We start from the raw sequence: 7473 nt of genomic DNA on the forward strand, positions 1-7473 counted from the left end.
CTACGAGGGCAGCGTGAAGTAAATAGTCTCCCCGTGGGAGCCCATAAGAGTCCTGCAGGTCCTGGAAGGGCAACAGCACCCCCTCCCTAAATAAATCGCCCACCACTTGTATGCCCAGATCCTCCCAAACGGCTAGTTCCGACCAATCGCCCCCGTGCGGGAGCGCCGTGCACATACCCAGGGGGATTTCCGGGGCATAAGGGTGGACTATGGCGGCCCTCTTCTGACACCGGTTCCAGCACAGCCTGAGGGTGCGTTCCTCCAGAGTGAGCTGGGCGAGGTCCATCCATTGCTGGAGGACTATGAAAGCGAGCACATGACGAGGAATCAACCTGCCCTGCGGGCCCTCTGGGCCTCTATACTCCCTAGCCAACGCCTGTGTGAGCCATTGTAGTTGTGCTGCCAGATAGTACCACTCGAAGTCCGGGACCGCCAGGCCCCCCTCCACTCTTGGCCGCCGTAGTGTGGTCAAAGCCACCCGCCGCCTTCCCGAGCCCCATATGAAGCCCGTGGACAGCGCACGAAGCCGCTCAAAAAACGATGCCGGTATCCATATGGGCAATGTACGAAAAAAGTACAGGAGGCGTGGCAGCACCACCATCTTCAGCAGCGCTACCCTCCCAGCACTTGAAAGTGGGAGCGTACTCCAAAAACCTATGCTGCCACGCAAGCCCCAGATTGCTCTGCCGACATTCCCTTCCAGCAAATCAGGCTGGGTGTGATAGATATTAACCCCCAAATAACGCAGACAGCGGTCCTCCCATCGTATCACTCCCAGCGATTGGGGGGCCTGTCCATTAGGCAACAACGGGAACAAGCATGTCTTGCCCCAGTTTACTTTGAGCCCCGACAGGCGACCAAAGACCTCCAACAAGGCGGTCGCTCCGCGTAGTGCGCCATCTGCGTCTGCCAAAAACATCAGCAGATCATCCGCATAAAGGGATATATAGTGGGCCTCCCCCCTCAGCCGTACTCCAGCATAGGAGCGCCCCAGTCGGGCATGAGCCGCCAGTGGCTCGATGGCCAAGGCGAACAACAATGGGGACAGCGAACAGCCCTGCCTCGTCCCCCGCCGCACCCGGTAGGGAGCTGAGATGGTAGCCCCCGTCCTCACGCGGGCTGTGGCGTCATTATATAGCAAGGTGGTCCAGCGTACAAAGCCATCCCCTAGACCAAATGCCTGCAACACTCTAAATAGGTATGGCCACTCTACACTGTCAAAGGCCTTTTCTATGTCGACCGAAAGCGTTAAGGCCTCTGGGTATTCGTCCCGATCCACCTCCATTACCCGCAGTAGACGTCGAACGGAGGTGGCCGTGCTACGCCGGGGAATAAAGCCCGCCTGAGCCGGGTGAATCAGGGCAGTCATGTGGGTCAACAGGCGCGATGCTAATATTTTACTCAGGATTTTGTAGTCCACCGTCAGCATGGAGAGCGGGCGATATGCCTCCCGAGCACTAGCATCTCCTCCGGTTTTCAGCAAGGGTACTACAATCGCCTCCCGGGCGGAGGTGGGCAAGCGCCCAACCCTCCATGCCTCACTGTAAAGGGCTTGCAGCTGCGGGGCCAGCAACTCCGTATACGCCGCATAAAACTCGACGGGCAGCCCGTCCGCCCCTGGGGTCTTTCTTCGAGCCATATGCTTAATCGCGGCGTGGATCTCGCCCAGTGATATGGCGTCCCCTAAATCTTTCCCGTGCTCTGGGTCCAACCGGGGTAGTCAAGCCGCCAATAAAAAGTCATCCAATTCTTCAGGTGCATCCTGCATGGTGCTATCATACAATCCCTCATAATAACTGAAGAACTGCCTATTAATCTCTTTCTGGGAGTAGAACGGAGTCCCCCCTGCCACGGCCAGAGAAAGTATTGGGGTACCTCGGGCTGTCGGAGTTGCCAGCCAGGCCAGGAGGGATCCCACTTTATCTCTCTCCGCATGCGCCCGGGTAAGGTAGTCCTTATGATCAAAGCAGCGAAGCCTCTCCACTCGCACTGCCACTCCCTCACGTGCCGTGACAACCGCAGCCAGCATGTCCTCCCCTGCCTGATGCGCGCGTTCGGCCGTACGCAGTCGGGCCTCCGCTCCCTCTATGTCCTTCAGCAGCGTCTTCCGAACCCCCGCGGTGGATGATATGCATACCCCCCTAACGACCGCCTTAAACGCATCCCATTCCAATGCCCGACTCGACGCCGTTTCCAAGTTATTCGCAAAATACTGTTCTATACAACCGCTAACCTCAGCCCGGAAAACCTGATCCTCCAGTAGCAAGGGGTTTAGACGCCAAGTAGGAATCGCCTGCCGTTGCCTGGACCATTGTAGCGCCCCTACGCAGGGGTTATGGTCGGAGATGGTTTTCGCCAGATACTCACTATGCCGCATCAATGCCTGGGCATCCGGTGAACACAATATACTATCCAACCAGACATGTAACTCATGGGGGGCTGAGTAGAAAGAATAATCCCTATCTGTTGGATGGTGAGTCCGCCAAGTGTCCACCAACCCCCAGGTGTCCTGCCAGGCCCGTCTACTGTTAGCCACCCGACGGACCACTGACTGAGCAAGGGGCGGGTGGGACCTATCCAAATCGACATCAGTCACCGAATTAAAGTCCCCTCCCAGCACAACCGTTCCCGTCAAATATGATGCTAGCTTCCCCGACAGTCTTGAGAAGAAGGCGGCCTGTTCTATATTAGGTGCATATACACTGCATAATGCCACGTCCCTCCCGTCCAGCCGCCCCTGCACTGCTACAAACCTTCCCTCCGGGTCCACCAGCGTCGTCAATGGTTGGAAAGGGACCCCCGCCCTCACCCAAATCAGGGCCCCTCGTGCAAACTTCGAGAAGGTAGTATAGAACAATTGGCCCCTCCAGCGCCGATGTAATGCCTTCCCTTCCTCTCGATCTAAGTGGTTTTCTTGGAGGAAGGCCACCTGTACCCCCCTCCGCACCAAGTATGCATGGACTTTATATCTCTTCGCCATAGAGGTGAGCCCCCTCACATTCCAAGTTAGGAATCTCAGTTCAGGTGGGGTCCCCATCTAGGAGCCTGACAAAATTCCGCCCTTTCCTGACCTTCCTAGGCACACTGACATTACCCCTAAACCGTGTAACTACCCAACTCCCCGAACTCCCTCCCTCCCTCCCCCAGAACAGGTGCTAAAACGCAGTTACCCATCCAAATACCTCCCCAAGTAACCAAACACTCTGGTAGCCACCAGGGTCTCACAACGTCCGTGAGGGTGAGGTGGCGGCTCTGTGCCAGACGGGCTTGTCAACAGTCCCCCTTTGTGCTTCCATGCCCAGTCTCTGTGAATCATCCCCCGGTGTCCCTTGCCCTTCAGACCGCCCGCCCCAGCATCCAGACCCCCTCAACATACTACACCCGCAATCTGCTGCTAATTGCTCTCAGCACCCCGTTTAACACAAGGCGAAGCCCCCCTCCCCGGATATCTCCCGCCCTGTTCGTGCCCCCCTTACGGTACACAGGCGAAGCCCGGAAGTGTCAAGCGTCCAACATTTCATCCGCCGTCCCTGGAGTAACATCAGGCAGCAACTCCGCGTCCCTCCCAGCGCCATCGGAGAGGGAAGTCTCAGATCCCTTCTGGGACCCCAAATCCTCGCCGGGCTTGGAGGCCGCTGCCCCAGATATGACGGAGACGGCCCGCAACGCCGCCTGTCGCTCCAGCGCCGTTTGGGATGCCACCGGGGATCTGATCCCTGCTGTCCGTTTCCTGGTGCGCCGGCTGCGGCGGGACCTCGCCGGGGTCCCCGACAACTCCCCCCCCGTCCGTGTGAGTCGCAGCTCCAGTGCGGTATGATTCCAACCAACTCCAGGCTGCCGCGGGATCATTGAAGAAGGATGTCTTGCCGTCCAGCACGACTCAGAGACGGGCCGGGAACAGCAACGAGTACTGCAAGCCCTCTTCTCGTAATGATTTTTTAACCGCCTGAAATGAGGAGCGCCTGCGCTGGACTTCCATGGAATAGTCAGGGTAGATAGAGACTGAAACATTCTCAACTTGGTATGGGCCCATTGTTCTAGCCTTCTGGAGGATAATGTCCGCCGTCAGGGCCTCCGATGATTTCTGCGCCGGGATCACCAGTTCCAGAGTGTCCTCCGCTTGCTTAACCCTGTCTGTCAAATTCCTGTGGTCCGCCCGGAGCAATCCCAAATCCGTAGACGCCTGCGCAATGTCGTTCTGCAACGCAGCTCTCGTGTCCGATATGGCCTGCAGAATTTGATCCAGCTGGCGTTGTTGGAGGCCAGTTGCAGGTTCATTGCGTGCCCCTCCATCCCGGCCGCCAGTAGGGTCGTCTACGGGGTCCGTCAGGTTCACCCCCGGCTTGGGTCGCGGTTTGCCCATGCTTCCAGGCGAGGATACGCACCAGGAGGTCACAATTCAACTGTCCCCCAGGGCAACCCCTCGAGGCGACTGCTGCTATGGGGCACCGGGGCTCCCCTCACCGCAAACAGGGCCCGACATGCCCCCGCCACCGGTCTGTAATGGCGCCGGCGCTCCGCGGCCCCCTCGCTCCTCGTGGCCCCCAGTCAATGAGGACCCACTCCTCCCTGCGAAGGTAGTCCCCAGGCCTATGCGGTGTGATGGCAAACAGCCCCACCTCATGCCGCTGATTCCCCTTGTCTCCGCTCCGCCAATGCAGTCGCCGCCCTCCAGGCGTCCGTAAGGAGCCGCCGCTCCCCGCCGGGTGGGCCGTCCCAGAGATCCAAGGAGGTGCAGGCCAGTGAACCAGGTTTCAGCAGAGCCCACGTCCCCCGCGGCTCCGGTGGAGCGGTCCGTCCTCCCGCCGGCCACAGTCCGGTGTTCTGGGGGTCCCAGCCTTCTCCTCGCCCCCAGGGCCGCCGCTCGTAATACCTTTGGCCACACTCTTCCACCGGGCCAGCTGCGCCTTACGACCACTCTCCACGCCTCCGGGCGCACAACGGCAGGATCCGCCCACGGCTGGCAGCCCGTGGGGGTCACGGTGGCACAAGTCCGCTCCGCTCCCGCTTGGGTCCGCGATGTTCCGGCTCCGTTCGCGGGGGACCGCCACTTCCGGTTTCCCCCGCCGGGTGGGTCTCGCTTCCGGGCGGCTGCCGAGTCACTGTGGGCCGCGGCTGCGCCGCATCACGCAGGCCTCGCAAGATGGCCGGCGCCTGCTCGCGCTCGCCTCAGCCCTCGGCCTCAGTGCTGGCCTCCGCTGCTCCACGCCATCCAGCCGCGCCTCCTCTGGGGTCTGTGCCGGGCAAGGATGCCCTCCGGGGGTTCCCCGGGACACCGGGGCTTCGTTTCAGCAGGATTTCAGCTGGGCTGGATGCGGAGCTCATCGCTCACGCGTCCATGCCCGTCGGCTTCCAAGCCACGCCCCCATCCCGGGCTTTCATATAACGCACTGGGTCTTTCTAGATAAGGGATACCTTCTAGATATTCTTGCTTCATTGTGAGTGCTGTGAAATGGTCTAAGTGACGGTAGAGGTTTACAAAACTCCTAACAAACAAATACATTTAACCGAAGCCCCTGCAAACATTCCTACGAGCAGAATCACGGAAGCCCCCACACCTCGGCCCCATCCTCCTAATCCCCTTTCAGGGTACGGCCCTGCCCCCTCACCTCCTCCGGGGTAAAAATTCACCGTAGGCTCTCTCACTGACAGGAGCAACCTGTCCTCCAAAGGAAGGGGTGAAGCAGGGGTGTGGACCCATGAGAATGATCAGGGCCGGCCTTCAGCAGGGGCGCTGGGCCCACCATGGGCCACTTCTCTGAGGGGCGCACGGAGCTGTGTGCATGAAGGTATGCCCACAGCAGCGCCCCTCGTCTTGCTCCAGCCGTGACCCTGACTCTCCGTTTCTGTCTGATTTGCCATTTTAAAGCGGTTTTAGTCCTTCGTTATCATACAGCGGGAAATGTTTTTCACACCACACGACATTATCCCCCTTCATTGCCCTCCCTTCATCCACTGACCGACATCAACAAATCCATCATTTGTGTGCGGGGGTTCAGCTATCGGGGATTTAGAAAAGCGGGGGGTTGGGGGTCCGGGTTTGTGCTCATGGGCCAGCCAGGTTCGGACCACTGAAGCTATCTTGGCGAAGGCCGACTCTGCCTGCACTTAGCAGTGGCCTGGCGGGGGCCACGGAAGGCAGTAAGGCTCTGTGGCCGGTTGACCGATGACCTACAAAGACACGGACCACAGGTGACCCTTAGGCGTCACCCCATCGCCCAATGCCCGCCTTCCATCCCAACCCAACGCTGTATGCAGGTAACGCTATAACAGGTACACCAATTACCACAAGTGACAATGAAATGTTAAATTACTTTCACAATTAGATCAGACGTTACCCTGAAAATCTCCTCTGAACCCTCCCCTCTTATTGGAGATGCCGCTCTTAGATGATGATTTTTTTTCTCACCTTGTGCAGCCTCTGCCGGGCGCTGCTGTCTCTCTTCGGGTGGATGCGGGAGTCGCTGTCCTGGACCAAGAGCGCGTTATTTAAAGAAACGGCTGAGGGGCGGGCCAGATAACGCGGAGGGGCGTCAGACAGTAGGTGAATGAAATCAGACAGGCGGAGTAGTGAAGGGAGCAGGTGATTGCGTTAGAGGATGTGGTCCGTCGGCTTAGACTGCCGACTTTGGTGCTAGAAACCGGAATTCGAGCCTCGAGGTCGCGTCCACATCCTGTGATTCTGTGCAAATCACTTAATCTCCCCGTGTCTGAATGTGTAATATAAATACGGTGCTCATGTAAAGCGCTCCAATACCTTCGGTTCCAGTTCGCGCTATATAAATATGCAACAAAAAAAAATCAGGGAGGAACACGGTTTAAGTGGGATGAAAAAACTGGGGGTCTCTCAAAGGGGCGCGATTGATGTAAGTAAGGGTGTGGCTTAAAAGCCCAGAAACTGAAAACCGGTGCTTAACATAGTGTGCCACCAAACTGGTGTTTTGCAACTTCTGTCATGACATCCAGATATATGATGCAACAAGTAACATTACACTTACAACAAGCCAGTACTTACTATTGGCTTTGTTAACGGTTGATAGTTGCATAAGTTAAAAAAAAAAGTAATAACTACGGCTTCGTAGTTTAGCATATTGAAAATGCTATATTCTGAAATGATGAGACTGTGAAACGACTATACAGAGTCTCTTTGAAGTTACAATTTTTTTTTGCCGATTTATATAGCGCAAACTCGACCCGAGGGGTCGGACCCTGGTTTCCAGCACCAAAGTCGGCAGTCTAGCCGACAGACCATATCCGCTCCCTAAATCAAAGGCAGTGAAGGGTGGAACTGCTGCAGAGGTACGATTTTTGTTTTTTTGTATCCGGATGGCGAGGGCAAAAATGTAGAGCCCGACAGGGGCCCATCTCAGCACCTATTTTTTAAAACTGCCGGTGCTGGCAAGATCCGGCCCACTTACAACCCGAGACGGGGCGTAAATCGAATATAATTTAAGTTGGACACACAACGGGTCG

General features: G+C 57.3%; 1 protein-coding gene across 1 annotated transcript in view; it reads right to left on the reverse strand.

Moving 5' to 3' along the window:
* LOC146856185 (coagulation factor XI-like) overlaps positions 1-6633 on the reverse strand; it is a 117634-nt gene extending 111001 nt beyond the window's left edge. Inside the window, exon 1 of the mRNA XM_085654238.1 lies at positions 6410-6633. The gene's annotated coding sequence lies outside the window, so the exon portion shown is untranslated. The remainder of the gene's footprint in view (positions 1-6409) is intronic.
* Positions 6634-7473: the final 840 nt, after the last annotated feature.

This window comes from Triturus cristatus, chromosome 4_1 (genome assembly GCF_964204655.1).
Source record: "Triturus cristatus chromosome 4_1, aTriCri1.1, whole genome shotgun sequence".
NCBI classification, from domain to species: Eukaryota; Metazoa; Chordata; class Amphibia; order Caudata; family Salamandridae; genus Triturus; species Triturus cristatus.